At 42.3% G+C, this 24,846-nt stretch overlaps 1 protein-coding gene across 6 annotated transcripts in view; it reads right to left on the bottom strand.

Moving 5' to 3' along the window:
- Window positions 1–24,846, bottom strand: part of RUSC2 (RUN and SH3 domain containing 2) — a 59,250-nt gene that overhangs the window by 21,161 nt on the left and 13,243 nt on the right. Inside the window, exon 2 of one of the 6 annotated variants that reach the window (XM_059925008.1) lies at window positions 148–391. The exons of 3 other annotated variants lie outside the window; for them this stretch is intronic. The gene's annotated coding sequence lies outside the window, so the exon portion shown is untranslated. Of the gene's footprint in view, window positions 1–147; window positions 605–13,774; window positions 13,825–24,846 lie in introns of those variants that run through there. 2 more of the 6 variants (XM_059925010.1, XM_059925006.1) reach the window with 2 other exon arrangements.

Here is a 24,846-nt window from a genome sequence, read left to right as displayed (position 1 = left end):
GTCTGATGTTTGCACTCACGCTCGCTCTCACTCTCTCTCCCTCTTTCGGGAAGACAAAGCCAACCCTCGAAGCCAGGGCCCAAATGTGCTGATCAGTTATTCTAGCGTCTCTGCCCTGCCCCTCCCCCCAGCTCCGCTGAGCCATACCTCTGTAAGGAGCCTTAGCTGTGTCTGGAGGCTTCTGTTCCTTTTGCACTCCGACCAAGCTCTATCTTGACAGTTCAAGCTGAGGCACTGTTCCACAGGACCACACAGGGGGAGCTGGGCTGATTTCCTAAGAGCTGATTTCTGCTAATACAATGGCATCGTTGCTAATGCAGGGAGGCTGCGCAATCCCAGCCCCGGTCTCCTTGCCGCTGCTGCTGCCTCTGGTGCTGCGGTGACGTTGCTGCTAAGGGAAGGGGGAAGGGAAAGGAACAGGCATGCCCACAGTACAGCCGCTCAGCCTTCCTCCCTGCCAGTCCCCGTGGGCCCTTTAGCCTGGGGAAGGGGGAAGGTAGAGAAAGGCGTCAGCCACTGAGGGCAGTCAGCTGGAAGATGAGAACTCTCCTTTAAAGAGGCAAAGAAAAATAGCGAGAGAGCTGGGCCTCGCTCCTCTCTCATCCCTAGGAGTCTCAGGGAAAAGGTCTGGGAGGAGGCTTAGAGCTTCCTTCCTTCCTTAGGCCCCTCCTTTTAGATCTCAGCCAGAAACCTCTCCCTCCTCTTTTCACCCACTCTGAATGACTCCTTGTTTTCCAGCTTTTTCCCTTCACTAGGATTCCAGACTAGCCTCAGGGTGGAGCAGCCAGCCTGGGAGGGGGTTCCTGAAGCCCTGCAGGGAGGCTGTGGGGACCAGTCATCATTCCGCCAGCAGTAACACCAAGTTCCTAGACTTGGCAATAGGCTTTCTAGGGCGTGCCTCTTCAGAGATACGGGATCTGTCTCAGAAAAAAAGAGAGACTGGGCCATAGAGGCTTCTACATACAGGGTGGTAGTGAGCCTTAGGATCAAGTTGGCTACAGGCCCCCTTCCTACCACAGGGTCCACTTCAGTTCCCTGGATCTTCAGAGGGTCTGCTAGTGGGGCTGCTGTAGCAGAACCTTCCGCCCTCTCACCTACATCAGTTTTTGGTCAGTACTGAGTGGGGTCCAGCTGGGCCTGGGGGAAGGCAGAGTCCCTTTAGCCAGGCCAGGGGGCAGGAAGCCTATTTTCCTAGGGAAAGGAAGGCTAAGGAAAAGGAGTGGTCTTCCCCAGGCCAGAGAAAATTCTCAGTTCCGTCTGAAGACCTACAGAGTCCTCCACCCCTTCCCTGCTCCACCCTCGTCAGGTTCTGGGCCAGTTCTGTGGGAATCAGTAGACAGTGGAGAAGCCAGAGCCAGAGCCAGTTGTACAGTAAGTAGCAGCATGTCGCTGTCCAGTTCACGCCACTGCCGCCTGCTGCCATCCTTGAACACAGAGATGGTCTCAAGATGGGCTTGGCCCTCAAGCACTAGCCCTGCAGAGAGCTCCTTCCAGTATTGACTACCATCTGGACTCCACAGGCAAGCCCTTGGATTTCAGGTCCCTAAAAAGAAGCCTTAGGTCTACTGGCCAGGACCACATCAGCTACCACTCAGGATCCAGAAGATACGTCGTTTCTTTCCCCTTATTGTTGCTTCTATTCCCTATGAGACTCAAGTGCTCAGTGACAGCATCCTAAGATGAACTGAGTTGTAGAAGAACAGAAGTTGCTGAAGACCCAAAAACCTATCTCCAACCTTGAAATAAATGTTTGAGGGGCCATGGCTCCTTGATCCTACAAAGCAGGAAACAATGAGGAAGGGAAGGAAAGAGGAAGGCAGCTGTTCATAAAAGTAGCCATGAACGATCCCCTCAAGGACAGTGAAAGGTGTCACTGTACTTCCCTCTCCCCTAGCTGGGCTGTAGGCTGGGGCAAAGTCAATCTCCATGACCAGTGCTTAGAATTCCAGTAAGAGCTCCGGGCCCAGGGTCTTTGTCCTTGAAATTTTTGTGAGGCTAAGCCATGCATTGTACTGGAGAGCTACTACTTAGGAAATGTTTCCAGCTGCCTACAGAAGGTGGCAGCTATCATACTTTCAGTGTTTAACTTACTTCACTATATCACAGACCATGTCATCACCTACTTTCCACCAACTATGGCCAAAGATCTATAGGGCTTTGATGAGAAGATCAAAATTTTTTCTGGCTAGAAACAAAATATAAAAACCATCACATTATAAACCACAACTGCCTCCTAACTAGTCTTCTCACCTACAATTTACCTTCTATCTAGTACTGCCAGATTCATCTTCCTGAAGCCCCATCTTTATTCAACATGTCACTCCAGCCCCTTTTAATGGTTTCCCATTACCCAGAGAATCAAGTTCAAACTCATTTTGGCTTTCAAGGCCCTCCATCTTGGCTGTCTACTCCCTCTCTACCCAACCTTACTTCCCATCCCCGGTCATGTAGTCCTTCAAACCTGTTTCATAAGCTCTTTCCACTCTTTGTTCAGATTCTCCTGCCTGTTACACTTGGCTAAACCTATGAGGAATTATCCAAAACCTACAAGGCCCAGATCAACTCCTCCATCATGTCTTCACTGATCACCTTGGAGCCAGAAATGATCTCTGTCTTCTGAACTGTGGCTACAGGTTGTTGATTTTACAGACAAGAAAAAAATCCCACAAAAGCCAGGGGATCAATACGGGATTGCCAATTTCTTATATCGTCAAGTAAGATCATTAAACAACAACAAAAAACACCCTACATCAACTATCACCATCATTTCATTCAAAAAGCACACTGTCATTATTTTTCTTATTTCATTGTATACTGATGGAAGCTTCATCAGAAACTAACATCAGTTCATGAGAGGTTTTGATTAAGTAAATCATTTGTCACTTGATATGGTTATGTTCTTTTTTGCATATCTGCCTTAATGGCTCTTCTAGACTGCAAAGTCCAAGTTATAGTCATCTCTGTATCCCCAATACCCAGAGCTTAAGACAGTATCATTTTTATTTTGTGTTTCCTATAATACTAGCACAGTGTTTGGCTTATAGAAGGTGGTTAGTCAAAGTCTTGTTGAATAAGAGTAATACAAAAAGAGTGAGAGAGTAAATGAAAGTAAGTGGTGGGCAGATCTGACTCAAAAGGCTGACAGAGAAGCCCCCTGCTGTTCATGAGAAAAAAAAAAAAGGTCTGTTAAAAGAAAGCTTAGCAAAAAAAGGAATAATCCTTCATAACCTTGAGTTAGGTAATGCATTCTTAGACATGATACCAGAAGTACAAGTGACAAAAGAAAAAAATAGGTAAGTTGGACTTCATAAGACTTTAAAACTTTTGTGCTTTAAAGAACACAATCAAGATAGTGAAAAGACAACCCACAGAATGGGAGAAAACATTCGCAAATCATAAATCATATATATGATAAGGGACTTCTATCCAGAATAAAGGACTTTTACAACTCAGCAATAAAAAGACACATAACCCAATTTAAAAATGGGCAAAGGATCTGAATAGACATTTCTCTAAAGGAGACATACAAATGGTCAATAAGCACATGAAAAGATGCTCAACATCATTAGTTATTAGGGAAGTGCAAATCAAAACTTAAATGAGATACTACCCCCTACTAGAATGGCTAAATAAAAAAGAGAGACAATAACAAGTGTTGATGACAATGTGGAGAAATTAGAACACTCATATATTGCTGGGAGGATTGTAAAATGGTTCAGTCACTTTAGAAAATAGTCTGATAGTTCCTCAATATGTAAAACACAGAGTTACCATATGACCCAGAAATTCTACTCCTAGATATCTACCCCAAAGAAATGAAAACATATCTTCACACAAAAGCTTGCATATGAATGTTCACAGCAGCATTATTTATAATAGCCAAAAAGTGGGAATAACTCAATATCCATTAACAGACGAATGGATAGATAAAATGTGGTATATTCATAAAATGGAATATTATTCGGTAATAAAAAGAAACACGCTACAATATGGATGAACCTTGAAAACATTATGCTAAGTGAAAGATGCTGAACACAAAAGGCCACATATTGTTTGACTGCATTTATATGAAATGCCCAGAGTAGGCAAATCTATGGAGACAAAAAGTAGATTAGTGGGACTTCCCTGGTGGTGCAGTGGTTAAGAATCTGCCTGCCAATGCAGGGGACACGGGTTCGAGCCCTGGTCCGGGAAGATCCCACATGCCGCGGAGCAACTAAGCCCGTGCGCCACAACTGCTGAGCCTGTGCTCTAGACCCCGCGAGCCACAACTACTGAGCCCATGTGCCACAACTACTGAAGCCCACGTGCCTAGAGCCTGTGCTCCGCAACAAGAGAAGCCACCGCAATGAGAAGCCCGTGCACCGCAACGAAGAGCAGCCCCTGCACGCTGCAACTAGAGAAAGCCCACGCGCGGCAACAAAGACCCAACGCAGCCAAAATTAATTAATTAATTTATTTATTAAAAAAAAAAAAAAGTAGGTTAGTGGCTGCCAGGGACCTGGGGGAAGGGAAAATGGGGAGTGATTGTTATTGGGTTTGGGATTTCTTTTAGGGATGATGCAAATGTTCTAAAATTAGATTATGGTAATCGTTGCACAACTCTGTGAATATACTAGTAACAATTGAATAGTATACTTAAAAAAATTTTTTTTATTGGATTATAGTTGCTTTACAACGTTGTATTTGTTTCTATTGTACAGCAAAGTGAATCAGCTTATACGTATACATATATCCCCTCTTTTTTGAATAGTATATACATATACATATATCCCCTCTTTTTTGAATAGTATACTTTAAATGGTGAAACAGATGTCAATTATATCTCAATAAAGCTGTTAAAAAAAAAAGAAGCTGCAGCAGTGAATGGTGTTGCTCAGCTCCACAGAGGCAGGAGTCTTTAAAGGCTCTGTGACTGGGTGGGCGTGGGGTGGCAGAAACTCAGGTGTACTAGAAAGCAGAGGGTATCACTGCCATGTCAACCTAAGGACCTTAGACAATTCCCCCTTCTTTCTGTTTTTTTCAATACCAAAATTCTTTGAACAATGAACTACGTTAATCCTACTTTCTCCTTAACTATTTCTTAAACATCGGAAGTCTGTCTTCTTTTAATTAATACATGAACTGTCTGAAGCAGTTCTAATTTTTAAACCCATAATATTTAAATTGCCGGACACTTAGCCATCCCCTCCTACTGAAACGCTCTTTTGCCTTTGGCTTCCATAACAACAACCCTCCTAGTTCTACTTCTTAGATCATTGTTTCTTAGTTGTTTAATACAATACCTGACCTATATTTAAAGGTAGATTTACAGCAGGGCTCAGACCTGAAGTCTTTTTCAACCTGAGAAGTGTTTAGCCCTTCCCATTATACTGTTGATTTCCAAATCTTACATTCTTCCTGCGTTTCCAGAATCAAATCTCCAATACTGTATTAGATACTTCTCATTATTACCTCAAATTCTACATGTTTAAAACCAAATTGAGGGACTTCCCTGGTGGTCCGGTGGTTGAGAATCCATCTTGCAATACAGGGGATGCCAGTTCGATTCCTGGTCGGGGAACTAAGATGCCACATGCCGCAGGGCAACTGAGCCCATGCGCCACAACTACTGAGCCCACACGCTCTGGAGTGCGGGCGCCACAACTGGAGAGCCCGCGTGCTGCAACTACTGAGCTCGCGCGCTCTGGAGCCCGCACACCACGACTAGAGAGAAGCCTGCGCACCGCAGTGAGGAGCCCGCACGCTGCAATGGAAGATCCCACATGCGGCAACTAAGACCCGATGCAGCCAATAAACAAACAAACAAACAAACAAATATTAAGGAGACTGTCCTTAAAAATAAAAAATAAAAAAATAAAGCCAAATTGATTTTTCTATTTCAAATCAGCTTTCTTTGGACTACCAGTAACACAAAATTGAAAATACAAGAATCATCTGGACTCCCTCCTCACATTCAGACAATCATCAAGTCACGCTGAGTCTAACTTCCGATGTTTTAGGCATTGGTCTAATAATTTACTGTGCTCTTACCACATTCCAACTACTATGCTAAGCACTTACATTATCTCATTTAATCCATATAACCACTCTCTAAGCTAAGTATTAGTATCTCTATTTCCTGGATGAGAAATCTGAGGCTCAGAGCTATTAAGTAACCTTCCTAAGGTAACTCAGTCAGTAATGTCTGACCTGGGATTCAGACACAGAACTGTCTGATTCCAAAGTCAGTGTTCTTAACCACTTGTTACATTGCCTTTCAAGTTCCCATCCCTATTCCTATCATCCTAGTTCAGACCTGCAGCACCCCTCCTCTGAATTATTATATAGTCTTCTAACTAGCTATCTTGCTTTCATTTTGGCTCTTTCCTCCCAGCTATCCTATATACTGACACAAGACTAATCTCCCCAAGTACTGCCTTCAATACGTCACCTTACTACTAAAAAGCCTTCAGTGGCTCCCAGCTGCCTACAGGATAATCCAAATTCCTCAATGTGGTATTCAAAGTTCCTTCCTACTTATCCAATCATGTTCCATCACATGCCAAATTTATTCTGAATTTTGAGTTTTGGCTCACTCCACTGGGAAGATATCTGGAATGCTCTCTCTCCCTATTTCCCTTGCCTTTTTTTAAAAAAAGGATCTAGCTCAAAATCTACCATTTCTGGAAGCTTTTCTTTATCATGAAAGTCTTTTCTTCTGAACTTTTTCAATACCAATTATCTGTACAACTCATTTGGTACCAAGTCTTGGCCATTTTATTTTGTTACTTATCTCTTGATGACAGCAGACTTTTGGAAGGTGGGACTGTGTCTTATATCTTGATAAGTAATTCTGAGCCCAGAGCCTTGGCACTTAGTAGGTCACCACCAATGTTTGGTAAAGCTACTGAATGGCAAGCCCAGTGGGCTAGCTGGACTCGAGTCCGCTTTCAGAAGGTTAGCTTAGCCTGAGAATAGCATATTTGATAAGAGGTGAGGAAGGAAGGAAGGAAGATGAAAACCAAAAAGCTGAGCCTTAGTAAATAAATCTTCAAGGCCAAGATCTTAAACTCTTACCTCCTCATTTCTCTCTATTTCGTACTGAGAATGGAAAGATGACTGAACAGCCATGTCTTCAATCAGTACTTCCCCACCATTTATTCCCCCAGTCATGATCCTAGAGCAAAGGTTGCAAAGTGACAGCCTGATGGTCACATCTTGTGTGTCGACAGATTTTATGTGGTTTGCACAGTAAAAATGCCACCATAAATTTTTTTTTTTTTTTTAACTTCCAGTTTGTGTTGCTTGAAAAATCAGAAGAACTGACCATACCAGTCCCTCATTCCTAGATGGTAACAATCAGCTGGAGATGTGGCTGCCCTTATTTATAAGATGGGCATGTGCCCTTCAGTTTGACATGTTCCCACCATTCCCTTTGGTCTTTTGTACTAGTCAGCTTCATTGCTTCACTTTACTCATTTGCTTTATTTGCCTGGATCCTACAAAGCATTTGAGTTTACAACCCTTCCCCAGAGTAACAGCTATGCTTTTCCTTTATATCCTCAACCCCCGATTTACCTCACATTACCACAATGATGTTCAATGCAGTATTATTTGCAACAGCAAAAACATGAAAACATTCTAAATATCTAATAGAAAAATGCCTAATTAAATGGTGGTCTAGCCATGCAATGGAATATAATGAAACCATAGGAATTACGTTTATAATGAATGTTTACTGGCATAGAAAAAGGCTTAAAAGCTAATAAAAAAAAGTAGGATATCAAATTGTACAGAGAGACTTCTGCTTCCTGCATTACAGTGAACAAGATATTAAAGGAGTCCCTTCTACTACAAAAAACTATATCCTGTATAACATATACTTTTTAAAGCATTTCAGGGCTTACAGTAAATAGGAAAAATCTCCAAGGCTACTTGCCCCACCCCCCAAAAGGGGAAAAAATAAATCATGAGCTGTGGAATAAGCAAGGGGTAAAACAACAGTTTCTTGAGGGCTAATTCCCAAAGCATTCCTATTATGGTCAGAATGACAAGCCCTGGACCACTAGTAAGGTGAGGGAGCCAAACCCAAGACCCCCATAGTAGGCTGAGACCCTTGAAGCAAGCTCAAGTGATCCAGGGTTGGTGGTTCCTCCCAACTTTTGGAGGAAAATATCTCCGACTTAAGTTGACAGCATTCTCAAAATTAAAGAGTAAGCAAAAATTAGTTTGTATCAAAGATCACAAATATACATGGAAACAAGATACCATGAATGAATAACAGAAAACAAATAATAGATTTAAACTGCAAGAATTTCAAATATTAAGAATGCCAGATACAGAACACGAATCAGCTATGTGTGAAATGTTTTAAATAAAGGATAAAATCTCAAAGATAAGCAATTAGCAAGAGACTTATTAGAGAGATCCAGGGTGGTGAAAATATATCTGAATATAACCATTGGCTACTGAGCATTCTTAGGCCTGGATCAGGCTATTCTATAGGGAATCACTAGGTGAAAAAAAGGATGTGGAGGCTAAGGGGAGATATTATACCTCATGCTACGGATCTGAACAGTCTACTCAAAACAGTGTGTGAAAGTGCTCTATAAATTATAAATGTTTTATAGAAATGTAATGCATTGTTATTACTCTTTAAAAATGCCAGCATCCATTGAAGATTTTTACCTGAATTAGTTATTTACTGTGATGGTTGAAAAATGATGATTTTCTCTCTATTATTCCTCCTACATTTATTAGCTGGCATTCCAATATGAGAAAGATTTCCCTTTTCCTTCCTATTTATTTTTTTGGTATTGGTATAGATTCTCGGCTTTTTTTTTTTTTTTTTTAATTCAATGGGTCATAATCTGTTGCTGGTATTATTGATTTTGTTGGTCATTATCTCAGATTTGGCACTACTTGGCATTTTTCTTTTTCATTGTGAAGATCTTCATTATTGTGTACAAATTTTTTTAAATTAACTATTTATTTTGGAATAATTTTTAGAAAAGTTGCAAAGATAGTTAAGAGTGTTCCCGTATGTCCTTCAACCAGTACCCCTAATGTTACCATCTTACATAATCATGGTGCATTTGTTAAAACAAGGAAATCATCATTGAATATATTACTATTACCTAAACTTGCAGACTATATGGATTTTGCCAGTTTTCCCACTAATGTCCTTTTTCTATTATTTGGCTTTTTAAAAACTAAACATATATATCACTTTTATAAAACAAATTGATTAAAACCAAAATAAAGCCACCCACCTCCCCTTCAAAAGATATGTAGATGTATACTGGAGGCTACAGATAAACAGCTTGGACGGTGTTTTAAGGCAGCTTAGCGAAGAAAAAGATTTGTACTTCCCATAATCAAGACATTGAGTAGTTTTTTTTTTTTTTTTTTTAATTAATTAATTAATTTATTTATGGCTGTGTTAGGTCTTCATTTCTGTGCGAGGGCTTTCTCTAGTTGTGGCAAGCGGGGGCCGCTCTTCATCGCGCTGCGCGGGCCTCTCACTATCACGGCCTCTCTTGTTGCGGAGCACAGGCTCCAGACGCGCAGGCTCAGCAATTGTGGCTCACGGGCCCAGCTGCTCCGCGGCAGGTGGGATCCTCCCAGGCCAGGGTTCGAACCCGTGTCCCCTGCATTGGCAGGCAGACTCCCAACCACTGCGCCACCAGGGAAGCCCCCATTGAGTAGTTTTGGAAACTATCAGGCAGGTAATTTTGAGCGAAAGCAAGCAATACTGAAAAATAGATAAGGCTATGTTATCTTAGTACATTTCTGTCCCTAGTGTTTTCCAATAATCACTCTGCTTACCTTTTACCTCAGGACACACTTCTTTGGAAGTACTTTGCTTGTGTTGACCTAGTCAGGTATCCTCTACACCAGCAATAACCTATGTTAAGTAACTCCTTTTGGCCATGTTTTTACCTCAGACTGCATGACTGATTGCAGTAGGAAAGGTCAGAAGTGCCCAAATCATAACAACTAAAAATAAACTATGATTTACTATATACTCTCTTCTCTGATATAGAAGCATCCCAAGGCCATTAATTAATATCATCTCAGGAGTCAATCAATCAATCAATCAAACAAGCAATCAAGCCACAAGTATTCACTGCATACACTTCTACTGTGTATAAAGCACTGTGCTGGATGTTTAGGGGTAAAAAGCTCAACTTGAGAGGCTCATAATTTTGTTAAAATCATTGCCAACATGTCTCTGGGGAGGGCTAGGGCAGCAAGAAAGACGTTTAGGATGTAAGACAAGGGTTAGAGCAGTGGTTTCAAACTTTTTAGCCCCAACACATAAAACAGAGCTATTCTGGTTGAAGCAGGGAAGGCCTAAGGCCCCATACACTCCAACTCCCTCTCTCCACTGCAGGGGCCCCCAGAGGCACTTCCAGGGGACCCTAGGGCTCAGAGGAAGAAATTCTGAAAACCTCTGGGGAAAGACAAAGGCAAGACTGAACATGGTTGGTTGGGGTCGGGGAAATGGGGACTGAAACAAATTATTAACTGAGAGAAATCATCTTTCTTTTTTCATGGCTCTCAAATCAAATATGTTTGGAAAATGATGTCAATTAACTGCACCAACAGCAGACTTACTTCTGAGTACAGAAAATAACCTTCTATATGAATTCAGAAAAATCAGTTTGTATAATTACCCTTCATGCCTGCTAAGGTTCTATGCCTTTATAGGCCATGAGATTTGATGGATACTCTGAATTACCTATAAAACAAATACTTCTGAAATGTGTGAGAGGTGCTGAAAGAATGTGGAGATTTAAGAATTGGTGGTAATAGTGATTCCTGTGGTGTCTGGGCTGAGTTGCAAGGAGAGAATAAATAGGCTGTTAGGTGCCTGAGAGCACCTGGCTATGGCATCAGGAGTCTGATTCACAAATGCAATAGCAGCCAATGCCCAGGAGCGCATCTATCTTTCCTCCAGGTTGTGTGTAGCTGCTCCTAGCTGAGGAGGCCACTGTTCCGAGCTGGTATTATACTATTTTGGACTCCAGGTGAGGCCAGCCAGCATGCTGCGAGTGTGATAGAAGAGGCCTAGCCTGCCTCCTCACCAGGCCTCCCTAATGTACAGTCTTCTTTCGAAGCACAGAGCTTGCTTTGCTTTTGGCTTCTCAAATATGTTACAGAGGGACTTCCCTGGTGGCACAGTGGTTAAGAATCCACCTGCCAATGCAGGGGACACGGGTTCGAGCCCTGGTCCGGGAAGGTCCCACATGCCGCGGAGCAACTAAGCTCGCGTGCCACAACTACTGAGCCTGCGCTCTAGAGCTCGTGAGCCACAACTACTGAGCCCACGTGCCACAACTACTGAGGCCCGTGTGCCTAGAGCCCGTGCTCCGCAACAAGAGAAGTCATGGCAATGAGAAGCCCGCGCACCGCAATGAAGAGTAGTCCCCACTCGCCGCAACTAGAGAAAGCCCACGCACAGCAGCGAAGACCCAATGCAGCAAAAAATTAAAAACAAAAAAAAATATGTTACAGAAAGGTTCAGCTAAAAGTCCACTCCCAAAAGTCAAACACACTCTAGAAGAAGTTTGGTTCTGAAGTAGAATGGGCTCTTTCCTAGGACCACCTGGTGTGGGTTTATCTTCTTTTCCCCAAGTCTGTCACCTCCCTTATGAACTGGAAATATGCAGGCACCTTTAATGTAACCAAAATCACAGACAGAACATCTAGGGGTAGAACTCCAAACAAGTTCCAAGCCTCTTACCTCTCAGGCTCAGCTGAGAGGAGACTGCAGCACTAGGAATTATACCAACGAAAAGAATAAGCTAGAAGCCACTGACCTCACTGAGCTGTAAAGGGTCGCTTTCCTTTATTCCATAAAAATAAAATAATAATAAACTCAGCTTTGTTCCAGGTTCTCCTTCTGCTCAAAAGGGATTACACCTAGATAAATATTCTCTTCCACCAATCCAGCAAGCAAGGGTATGCCTTCCTCCATTAGATCAAGCATTTGATTCCCTCCTTAGTTCAAATCATAGCACCTGTTTGTGGAGGCAGAAGGCTAAATCAGATGACTTCTTAAGGTCCCTTTCAGCTCTAATTACAAACTAAGCCAACTTAAAACCTTGGGCCCAAGGGAAGGTTCCTATGAAGTGTGCTAATAAATGTCCTCCCTCTCACCCTCCTCCCTTTCAACATATATACACAGATACACACACACACATCCCTATACTTCCAAGTGCTTTGCTTCTAACTGCTACAGTTAGAAGTCTCTAAAGATTGAGAATTTGCTGTAAATCCTACCTCTTTTGAGGATGTAGGTTAGGGATAGAGAGGAGGACTATAGAGAATTAGGAAAGATTTAGTTCCTACCTTGACAGACTGATTTCTTCAGATGGAGGGGATGGAGGATGCAGCAGTGGATGAAGAGAGATAAAGCCTCCTAATGCTGGGTATAGGTGAGCAGTAAGGAGCAGGAAACCACCAAGACCAGAGACAGTGTACCAGGGGTGGGTGTTGAAAGGTCCAACGTGGGCTGCTCTACTTGGAGGATAGCTCTCAAGTGTATATTTGCAAAAGCAAGTTAACTGGGACAAAAAAGGCCCCTACGCTTCTTGACTGTTCAGCGTGGTCAACGCTTTGCTCTTCCTTTGGCTGTTCCTTTTGGCTTCTAGGCTCTAGGAAGCAAAGCCAGAGTGTTTTCTGCTTCCCCTCCCCCAAGGCAGTGGACTGAATCCTGCAGGCTGGTAAGCTGTTATCCAATCAGACTGTCAAAGGCTGTAAATAAAAGGCCACATATGCACAGTGAAATAGGCTATGAGAAGAATCTAGATTGAATTACCACAAGCCAGTTGTGGAAACAGGGTGGGGGAGGTAGGAGAAAGGATAGAGACGTGTAACTGCCCTTCAAGGAAATATTTTCATTCAAGCACCCTCCTCCCTCAGCATGACTGCTAGAAGCCATCAAAGCCTTGCTCCCCAAGGAACTAGGTTCTAGTCTGACCCTATCCTCAGCAGAGGGGTCATAGTCCCAGAGACCCCTCAGTCAAGTCAAAAGCCTTTTCCCGGATGTGACTTACTTTCCAATAGACTTCAGCTGACAGTCTCTGAGTCCAGCTCACAGTGCTTGTAAGAGCACTGGGACTGCCTCACTAGCGGTCAGCGGCAAAGACCAGTTCTTTGTACCAGATACTGTATCTGCTTTGGTTATAAGACTAAAGTAAGAGTAAACTGATATTAAACAAAAAATTTTTAAAGCAGGTGTCTGGAGTCTTGTCTGGGTCTGGAATATTCAGGAGCCTAGGTTCTGTAATGATTCAGGGTATGGATTTTGGTGTTGACAGGTTTGGATTCAAATCTGACACGCTACTTGCCAGCTGTGGACTTCGGGAAGTTATTCAACTTCACTAAACTTTAGCTTCCTCATTTGTAAAACTGTCATGATATTTTCCCTCAAAGGCTTGAGGGAGAATGAAATAAGATATTATACGTTAAGTGCCTGATACAAGGTAAGTGCTCAGTTATGGTCACTATTATTATTATATCTTTGTCAATGACCAATGGAGTCCTTACCTCTCTCCTTTCCCAATTTCCCAGAAAACCTAAAGGCTCCAGGTCCAGGGAACTGGCAGGCAAAACCTCTTCAAAAGAGCCAAAGGAACTGGAAAGAGTCATGTTCCTTTTTTCCCCTCCCCTGCACTAGGACTGAATCAGTAATCCTGTGCCCATTACACTCTGGCCGGGCAGGCTGGCCCTAGGAGCCTAAGGCTTTCCCAAACCACAGACACTAATCCATCTCTAGTACTACCTGTTGTGGGGCATGCTCCCAGACTGCTGGTGCTTCTCCAGGGGCCCCAGATCAGATTCCAGTAGATGGAGGAAAGAAACAGTCTGATCCCAAGCTGGTAGGATAGGTCTGTCCAGGCTGTTGTCTGCCCATCACAGCTGCCTGTGAGGCCTATAGGTTAATAATAGCAACTCTGATGCCAGTGGATTAAGACAGCACTGTAGGAGGTGTTTATTTTTACACTCTGGCATCAGTATCAAGTTCTACTGGTTACTGCCCAAATCTAGGGCAGCTTCCTGCTACAGGAGTGGCCTTAGGCTTCTCCAGGATGCTAAGTTGGATTCTGGAGGAAACAAGCCTTGTTGAAACAGTTTAGTATCAACAGGGACAGGGAAGGGGAAAAAGGAACAAACAGAGCTGTCATACATATGTCCAGCTGTCTGGTTCCAAATCTTCGGAACCAGGTGGAACTCAATTGAGAGCTGTTGTTCATGGCATTTTCCTGAGTCAAGTAGGCCCTGGACAAGAGACCTAATACATTGTTTTGGAAGGGCGGGCACATACACACACACACACACACACACACACAAAGGTGGGCACACACATACATACACACACACACACACACAAGGGTGGGCACACACATACACACACACACACACACACACACGCACATTGGTAGCACTGAAATGACTTGGATAAAATCAAGGAAAGACTGTTACTTAACTAACCAGAAGCTCAGCCTTGTCAGTCACAAGTCCCAGATTAGTGCTGTGAGTGCTGACCTTGTGAGAAAAAGAAAAAAGCCCACCTGGGAGGGTTTTATAGGATATTTGAAAGAAAGGATGGTTAGGCTGGTCCTTATTTTATTTGCACAGAATTTTTAGCAGGTATATCAAATCCCTTGAAAATTTATTTGGCCAGAGCTTCTTTCCTAGAAATGACACAATAGGATAGAAATACCAAGAAACCAGCTTTCATCTGGCGAGGAGTCAGTGCCCAGAAAAATCTTTCCTGAAAGCCTCTTTCTCCCCCAAGGCCTAGAGGTTGGGGTCCCAGGGACCTTACGCTTTGACCACAGTATCTGGAACTCCGTGGATATCCCACTCACGTCCCTGAAAGGCAGTTCCTAACACAGATTTCATCTTGTCCCATCAGGCAGACAGGGATGCGAGGAGGCTGGCAGCTGGATAGCTGATGTAAATAGATGGGGACTGGCCTACTGAGAGGTCATGTGCACAGCAGACCGCTGTGGAATGACAAAAATGTACCACGTACCAGGTAGGAATGCTGAAGTGCAAAGAAAGCAGCCAAGCAGCCAAGCACACAATAACAGTGACTCCATCATCTTCCTGCCTAAGGCTGACTCATAACCATCATCAGAGACACAACATATCAACATCTTGAGGAGCAGGAAGGTAGGCTGGTGAACCATTCATTCAGTACTTTTTCTCCTGTCATTCAAGGCTTATCTACCTGGTCATCATAACAACAATGCAGCCTCAGAAACAATCAAATTTGATGACTAGAGATATAGGGTTTGATCTTAGCTCCATCTGGAAGCTACTCATGCCTAGGATAGTGGCAGGATGCCCAAGGATAGGAACACTGCTTTCATTCTTGGCTTTTTCTCTGACTTGCTGGGTCATCTGGGGGCAGGGTACCTGTCCTCTCAAAGTTCTAGGTTTACCATTTGGAAAAGGGGCTAATTGTATCTACCTTCTGGTGTTATGGCAAGAAAAAAATATTCAAACAATTAGAATAATAAATAGCAAAAATGCAGCTAGAGATGATCATACTAAGTGAAGTCAGAAAGAGAGACAAATATCATATGATATCACTCATATGTGGAATCTAAAATATGACACAAATGAACCTATCTATGAAACAGAAACAGAATTACGCACATAGAGAACAGACTGGTGGTTGCCAAGGGGGAGAGGATTGGGGGAGGGGTGGAGTGGGAGGTTGGGGTTAGCAGATGTAAGCTATTATATGTGGAATGGATAAACTACAAGGTTCTACTTTGTAGCACAGGGAACTATATTCAATATCCTATGATAAACCATAATGGAAAAGAATATTAAAAAATATATATCATAAATATATTAAAAATATATAATATATATAGAGAACTGAATATATATATAAAAAACTGAATCACTTTGCTATATAGCAGAAATTAACTCAACATTGTAAATGAACTATACTTCAATAAAAAATAAGTAGCAAAAAATTTAAATGCTATAAATTCTTTGGATAAAGTATTTTAGAAATATAACAACTGTCATTCATGCATATAGGTAGAGAGCCCTGGCCTTATGTATTTTCCTTCTTCTAGGTCACGGTGGCCATGTTGGGAAGTGAACCTGGTCTGTGCTTGGAGGTACAGTTCCTTTCTTTCAGGCCTATAATCCCCACCACTGGTTTGAGGAAAGGTTGAAACAGTTAGGAATCTGTTTATCTAGATACAAGGTATTAATTTCCACTAATGTGTAATAGAGAAAGTAGAAAAATGCAAACAAAAAGAAATGCCTCTACTCACCCACTTGCTCCATCTACAAACCTAATTCTCCCTTACACCTGGGCCCAGGACACTGATCTGAGACTTGTATCCCTTTGATACAGCACTGAACAGTAGTATTTCAAACTAGATTTAGCCTAAAGCCCTGATAAAGCAGCATTAATGAAAGGATGTATTCCACTGCTCAGTTAGAACAAAGGCAACACTGTATTCTAAACCCAACACAAGGCTTCACTCTTTCTGGCCCGGCAATCGGTTAGTTTGCCAGGTCTCCAGAGCTTTTGGAGAGGAGAAATAGAAATCTATTCTTCATTGATGCTGATACCTCTTTTTCTGCAAGTGCCTGCCCTAGGGTTCAAAACAGATTTTGCAACATCCTGCAGCTTCTGGTGAGCTTTCAGTAAACCCTCCTTTCAGCAAACTCTGTCTGTAAAGGGCCAGAGAGTAAATACTTAGGCTTTGTGGGCAATAAAGTTCTGCCACATATTCCAACCCCACCCCTTCCCCACCCCAGCTTTTTAAAACAATTCTTTAAAAATGTAAAAACCATTCTCAGCTTGTGTGAATGTAAAAACCATATAAAGTTACTCTGGCATGGGCCATAATTTGCTGACCTCTGCTCTAGACCTTAAAGCCCTCTCTATTCAAAGTATATTTCTCAAAATTCTGACTCTGCTGAGCCTGCCTAGGGATCCTCTTTCCTCTTCCCACAGGGCTGATGCATATATTTCAGAGGCAGCTCCCCCCTAAGAAGCCACTGAGGAATGTGAAGGAAGAATTCTGAGGTTATTTGTATTTGTATTTGGAGCTGACAGACTGGCTAATTCCCTTCATATAAAGGGCTTCAGAAACATCTGCGGAATTTAGCTTATTGCATTATCATTCTGGAGTGCAGACTAAGCCATAAACAGCCTTTATCCTTCTATTTTTGCTTCATAATACTATCCCATGCCTCTACCAGGCCTTTTTTTTTCTTTCTTTCTTTTTTTTTCCCTTTTCTCCTGCTCCCAGGCTCCAAACCCACACTTGAATTGACTTAGGTCTCAAGTCTTTCTCTCTTCCCTATCTCGCCCACTTCGATATGTGGTATGGTTGTGGAGAGCGAGCAAACTATCAACAGTTAGATGAGTTTGGACATAGTAAACATGGATGCAAGGCCTGAGGGTGGGGTGAGCTTATTTTGAGCAAAGACTTAAGGCTGTAAATCTAGGCTCTATCACAAATAGTAAAGGCTTTGTAAACAGTGATCAAATTACTATAGAAGCAACCTAAGAACAATGTGCAAAGGGTCAGGAATCACTGGAGTTATACCTCACCACACACCACAGGCTAGAAGGAAATGAATGACTTATAGATAAAGACTAATACTTATAATAATAATAGCCCGCTGTGCTAGATGTTTGCCTAATACTTTATTTCAGGGAAGAAGCAAAAGCTACAGGCATGTCTAAGGCAAATCATAATTCATTGAGAAAGCTATTCGTTATTTTGAAAGATTCAAGTTACGTTCAAAGTTCTAGAATGCCGCATATTAGCTTGAGAAAATTATGGAAATACAAACAATATAAGAATATTCTTGAGAGTTGTGCCTGCCCATTTCATGAATAATTTAGTAAAATAACTGGTCACATCTAAAAAGGGGAGATTTTCTTATATTTTTTTAAATCATAAATTAGCAAGCCCGTAAGTTCACAGGTGGACATAAACCTGACGGTTACCTTTATAAGAGAGTTAAGAGTAAAAGAATTACATAAAGTACACAGGACTATAAAGCAAGGAAGTGTATTATAATTGTTTATATACATTTTCTCTTTCCCCCTTGGTTGCATGTTAAGGATAGAGACTGTCTTGTTCATCTCTGCAGTCATTTAACCTAGCCTAGAGCCTGGCACATGGCTTAAAATGTTCACTGAATTGAACTAAGGAGGAACTGAATCTTCACCAAAGTAAACTGGGAAAATTTCCTTTTCTAGAGCAGAATTTGGTTCATTACAGCTGTGGACATATTTACACGCACTTAGCTCTAGTCCTCCCTGTTGGGGTGTGGGGTGCTGAGAAGATAAAGGCGGTACAGTGGTTGGCTTCTGGAATGTGCAGGGCAAATATCCCCCGGTACAGCTCCTCTCCCTGCACCTCAACACTGCACTCCCTTCACTGCTAGTGCGAGCTGCAGCACGAGAACCAGAATAGCACGCTCCAGCCAGAATGACAGACATCCTCTCTCCGTCTTTCGTTATCTCTCCCTGCTGAACCTCACCAGTCTTCAACTCTATCCTGTTGGCTGCTTCCAACGGGGTTGCTGAGCATCTAGGAAAGAATGCAGGATGTGTCTCAAAAAATCCAGCACTAGCTGAGGAACAGTTTGTTTTTTCCTAAAAAAGGGCAGTCTGTAAAGTTACATAAGACTCGGCTCTCCTGGCTAGGAGCTTTTCCAATTCCAGCTGGAGAGATTCCTCAAGCTGTTTAGAGTTCAGGAAAAGGGTTTGGAATTCCCTGATTGGCTAACCTATATTGGAGCCATCTCTGGGTAGCAATGGGGAGGTTCCAGCAGAGTACACAGTAACTCTGTGTTCTCACTGTCCCTCAGTTGTGGCCCCACTGAGTTCTCCTGAGAACAGGAAATAGCATGATCCATTTACAGTTAATATCTCAGAACAAAGACAAGCCCCATTGCCAAAACCAGAGCCCCAGTGGCATCAAGCCTCTGGGGCCCCACCCAAAGGAGGCAGGACCTAGGGAATCTAATAGCCCAACCTAGAAGCACAACAAGGCTCTGGGAGGGCTTCCTTCCCTGCTTTGGGCAGACGTATAGAAGAATCTGTGGCCCTGAGAACCTCAGATGCCAGTCTTGCCCAAGGACTAGATGAATCAGTCAATAAACATTAACTGAGCACCTATGAAGTGCCAGGCACTGCACTATGTGAACAAAGCAGACCTGGGACTGGCCTTCATGGAGCTTATAGTTCACCTGGGGAGACTAACAAATAATTAAATAACTATGACCATACAAACTATAAAGTAGGCTTTGGAATGTGCTATATTCAAAGGAAAGACAGCTAATCCAAAAAGCCATCTCTGTCCAGGGACGTCAGTTAGCATATTTATTAAATCAGGGACAAATTTGTACTGAATTGACAACCCAAATTACCTGTGTTTTGGTTGAGAACTCTGACCCTTGAAGGAGTCACTAGAATCTCAATAACTTGCTCTCAGTTGAGCCCCATTTTTATGCCTATTCATTCTGCAGGAGTTCAGTCCCTATTTACATCACACACTTTTGTTAAAGGCATAGGAGCTCACTTCAACTAACAAATTACTGTCCATTTACAATGAAGAAATTGAACCCTGATTTGCTCTTTCCAGCTTCAGGCCATGCATTTTTATTTCTTTCTGGCCAACAAAGGGAGCTAAGGACTTCCCTGGCGGTCCGGTGGTTAAGACTTCAAGGTTCCAGTGCAGGGGACACGGGTTTGATCCCTGGTCGCGGCCAAAAAAAAAAAAACAAAGGGAGCTAAGAAAAATCTGGTATATTAACTCTGCTCTTTTTTTTTTTTTAATTTTAATTAATTAATTAATTAATTTATGGCTGTGTTGGGTCTTCGTTTCTGTGCGAGGGCTTTCTCTAGTTGTGGCAAGCGGGGGCCACTCTTCATCGCGGTGCGCGGGCCTCTTACTATCGCAGCCTCTCTTGTTCCGGAGCACAGGCTCCAGACGCGCAGGCTCAGTAATTGTGGCTCACGGGCCCAGTTGTTCCGCGGCATGTGGGATCCTCCCAGACCAGGGCTCGAACCCGTGTCCCCTGCATTGGCAGGCAGATTCTCAACCACTGCGCCACCAGGGAAGCCCCTTAACTCTGATCTTCAGGACTAATTCTGTAGCACTGGGCAAGTTATTTGATTCCCCTCAGCTTGGGTTTCTTCACCTGTACAGTGGGGATTAATAATATCTCCTCTCACAGGGTGCTGGTGGAAGTTAAGAGATATAGAAACATCTAGAACAGTGATTGGTATTTAGTGAGGGCTCAGTAAACGGCAACTATAATGAACATGAATCAGGAATCTCTTCTTTCTTTGAACCTAAATCCCTCCTATTGCCTTTTTGAGGCTGCACTATTGTTCAACTTACCAACTCACACCAGGGAATCTTGCCACTGTCATACCCAGAGCTTTTCTTTTCAACAGGCACACCACCTCAAATTTTTTAACCCTCATGGCTCTGTTCTCTGTCCTCCTTAAAGTTGTAAAGTGGCTCTGTCCCAGAAAACATCCTGAGGGCGGGACTTCACTGGTGGCGCACTGGTTAAGAATCCACCTGCCAATGCAGGGGACACTGGTTCGAGCCCTGGTCCGGGAAGATCCCACATGCCACGGAGCAATGAAGCCTGTGTGCCACAACTACTGAGTCTGCGCTCTAGAGCCCACGAGCGACAACTACTGAGCCTGCGCACCTAGAGCCCCTGCTCCGCAACAAGAGAAGCCACCGCAATGAAGCCACCCGCGCACCGCCACGAAGAGTAGCGCCCGCTCGCCGCAACTAGAGAAAGCCTGCACCCAGCGACGAAGGCCCCACACAGCCAAAAATAAATAAATAAATAAATAAATTTATTACCCCAAAAAAAAATCCCGAGGGAATACATAGAAAGGAGGTTAGAGTAAATATGCAAATTATCTGTGAATCAAGAATTTCCCACCCAGTGAATACAGCGAATTCAGGTACATGACTACCTGAATTGCTCACCTGTCAGCAGAAGACAGTGAAAGCGAGTCCTCTACATAAACTCATGGGCTGACAAGATTCTCCTTAAAGGGTCTAAGTATTTCCAGACATGTATCCCAGGAGACCCTATCCAAGTCCCATAGCTTCTGCCGTAGAAAAGCCTCTCTAGTCTATCCTCTCTTCTAATTCTTACAATCAGTGCTCTAATTCTAGGCCCTCCTTCAACACCTCTTTCGAGGATTATTAATTCAGTCTTTGGGCAGATTCCTATCGGCCAGGAAGTGGTAAACAAAATAGATACTATCCCTAACCTCATGAAGTTTACAATCTAGTGGAGGAAGGCAGACAAACAATCACATAAATAAAAATATAATTACAAAGTGTGACAAATGCCATGAAAATAAAGTACAGAGTATTAAGAGGATCTGATTAAGACTGACTAAGGGCTTGATTAAGAGGTCAGGGAAGGCCTCTCTGGGAAACTGATGTTTAAGTTCAGCCTTGAAAGGTGAGTTGAAGGGAATTTAAACAGGTGAAAAGTTGGGGACAACATTACAGGCAGAGGAAATGACATGTGTGAAAGGGCCTGAGACAGGAAAGTGGTTGGTGTCTTAGAAAAACCGAAAGAAAACGAGCGTAGCTGAAAGCATCCATTTTATTTGGCAACTGGGAATTCACTGGTGATCTTGACATAAACAATTTCAGGGGCGTGGTTAGTGGAAATGAAGCTAGACAGCAGAGGGTGCAAAAGTGAATGGAAAATTGAGCAGGTTGGCTGTTAAATGAGACAGTCAATACCCAGAGGGTGATGTGGTGTCAGGGGATTTTTAAATTAATATTGATTTTATCAAATTAGTATATGCACATGGTTACAAAGATAAATTGTAGTATAAAGTTTATGATGGAAAATAGCAGTCCCCAGCTCCACCCCTTTCTACCTCTGTGTCCTTCTCCAGAGACCACTACTTTCAAATCTTTTAGCTGTCTCATCTGGCATTTATGTTCATGTTTATAAATCACATGTATATTTAATTATTTCTTGATTTTAAACATTCTCTTGACTTCCTACATCCACCACTTTCCTCACAATTTCTTTTTATTTTTTAATTTTAATATTTATTTATTTGGCTGCGCCGGGTTTTAGTTGGAGCATGCAGGATCTTTTTTAGTTGATCTTTGTTGCAGCACGCGGGATCTAGTTCCCTGACCAGAGATCGAACCTGGGCCCCCAGCATTGGGAACACAGAGTCTTAACCACTGGACCACCAGGGAAGTCCCCACAATTTCTGATTTAATTAATATCCAGTGTTTGCTATGACTTGGTAGTCTGTGGACCCTTATTATTACTGTATAATTTATAATTTAACTTTATTACTTGACTCTCTTTTGTTTAGTTTTCTATATATTTGTCCCTAAATCTTCACAAATTCTCTAGCGGAATGGTAAAAATCGCTCTCAATCTAAAGCTAACTTTCCATATGGTCAAACACAGTTCCTTCCCCCCGCCCCCCCGGAACATAATCCTTCTGGAACATAATCCTTCTGGAACTTTCTTTTCTGATACATTCTGAATTGAATCTCCTCTCTGGCTTACAAGACCACTTCATGCTGGACTTCTCTCTCTCATCATGCTAGGAATTTCCTTTGCCTCTCTTCTGTTAGTTGCCCTGTGTTCTAGATCCCATGATTTCTTCTTTCTTGTTGGGAAGTCCCTGTATGTAAACTTTTAAAAAAAGGACAGATTAAAAATTTCTCTATATCCCTAGTTTTCTAGATTTTTATGATGAGGTACACTGGGGTAGGCTATTTTTATTTGTTGTGCTGGGCACTCAGTGGGCCCTTTCAATTTGCAGACTTGTGTCTGGGAAATACACTTGTACTCTTTCTTTTATTTTTTTATAACTTTGCCTCCATTGATGTTGAAGGTTTAGAAAGAGAGGAATTAAATGATGAAGCAACATCCCTGAGAAGCAGTAGTGGCTCAAGAATTTCTATATAGGGCTTCCCTGGTGGCGCAGTGGTTAAGAATACGCCTGCCAATGCAGGGGACACGAGTTCGAGCCCTGGTCCGTGAAGATCCCACATGCCGGGGAGGAACTATGCCCCTGAGCCACAACTGCTGAGCCTGTGCTCTAGAGCCCATGAGTCACAACTACTGAGCCCACGCACCGCATCTACTGAAGCCCGCGCGCTCTGGAGCCCGTGCTCCACAACAAGAGAAGCCACCAGATGAGAAGCCTGCGCACCGCAACGAAGAGTAGCCCCCGCTAGCCGCAACTAGAGAAAGTCCACGGGCAGCAACGAAGACCCAACGCAGCCAAAAATAAATTAATTGATTAATTAATTAATTTAAAAAGTTTACATACAAATATCAGAAATCAGAATGGCATTCGGCTTAACAATGATGGAATCTAATTAGTAAGCAGTGGAGCAGTACTTTCAGATTTCTGAGAGGAATTGATTTCTAGCCTAAGGTTTCATGCACAGCCAAATTATCAACTCTGAGAGTTTAAATATATATACTTTCAGACATTCATTTCAAAAATATTCCTACTATGTATCCTTTCTTAGAAAGCTACTACGGAATATGCTTCAGCAAAATGAGCCAAAAATAATAAATAAATAAAAATAAATTAAAAAAAAAGGATTTCCATATAGGTTGAACTTAGGATCAGCAAACAGATCAAAGAGGTGCGTGGAAGTGGGGTGGCATCAGGGAATTGTCTTGAAGTTCCATTTGTATAGCAATCAGAGTGTTTTTACTCAGAGTATAGGTTTGTTTGGGGTAGCTTACAAAGTATATCATTTAGGTATAATACTCTCTGATGTATAAAAACATCTCAAAACAGCTAAACAATAGAGGGTATGCAATCCAGTTCACCCGGGAGAGATTAGCTTTTGTTAAGAGGTGAGATACTCCTCCATTGCAACTAGTGAAGAGAGGATGGCTATAGACAGATTTGCAGATGGGTGGTAGGAAGTAAGAAAGTTCATGTTTGATGGCTTCCTTTTTCTTTGAGGTATATGAGTCAAGGTCATCACAGAGTATATGGAAGGAAGATGGGAGGGTCAGAGGTTGAGGAGGGTAGTGAAGGTATAAAATATTTGTTATAAAGAGTAGAGGAATAACCTTGTAACAGAAATATAGTAAGACTGCTGGCCAGCATAAGTTTGGTGATGATGAAAGTGATACTAACTCTACTGGACTGTACAATTTTCTCTAGCTGTTTAGGTACAGACAAAGAAAAGGTGAGGGGTTATTATTCAGAGTTAGGTTCATTACTAGGTGAGTACATTTTTAAAAGAATGATTGTAATATCAATGAAGTTTTAAGGAGGTTAAAGGACTACCAGTGAGGATATTTCAACAACTGAATAGAATACACTAAGTCATATACCATAAAGCCTAAACAGCAACGTGGATAAATGCTTATGAAACAAGGTTAATTAAAAGAAAGTAGAATACAAAATAATTTTAATGCTAACAGTTATATTCCTGCAAAATTATATATGCATGTAAACAGAAAGGATAGGCAGATAGGATTACAGGTGAATTAAATTTCTTTTATTTTGTTATTATTGTTTAATTTTTTAATTGTTTTTGTATATTTATCTTAATTTTAAAAACTCTTACTTATGTTCATGTTCAGCTCAGTTCATAGATCTTTTTTTGGAAAGGCCTTTATCTAGTGTACCAGTCATAACTGACCATTCTGTCTTCTTTAAAAGTTGCTCTATAGGGCTAAAACCAAACTCATCATGGGGCCAGTCTATAATTTCTGTGAGTGTCACTAAATTCATGGATCCTTGGTGATAGAGAAAAAAACCTCAGAAATGCAGCTGATTTGCTGAAC

Source organism: Balaenoptera ricei, chromosome 6 (assembly GCF_028023285.1).
Source record: "Balaenoptera ricei isolate mBalRic1 chromosome 6, mBalRic1.hap2, whole genome shotgun sequence".
Classification (NCBI taxonomy): Eukaryota; Metazoa; Chordata; class Mammalia; order Artiodactyla; family Balaenopteridae; genus Balaenoptera; species Balaenoptera ricei.
Note: the sequence above shows the minus strand (reverse complement) of the source record. Positions and strands in the feature narration are given on the sequence as shown.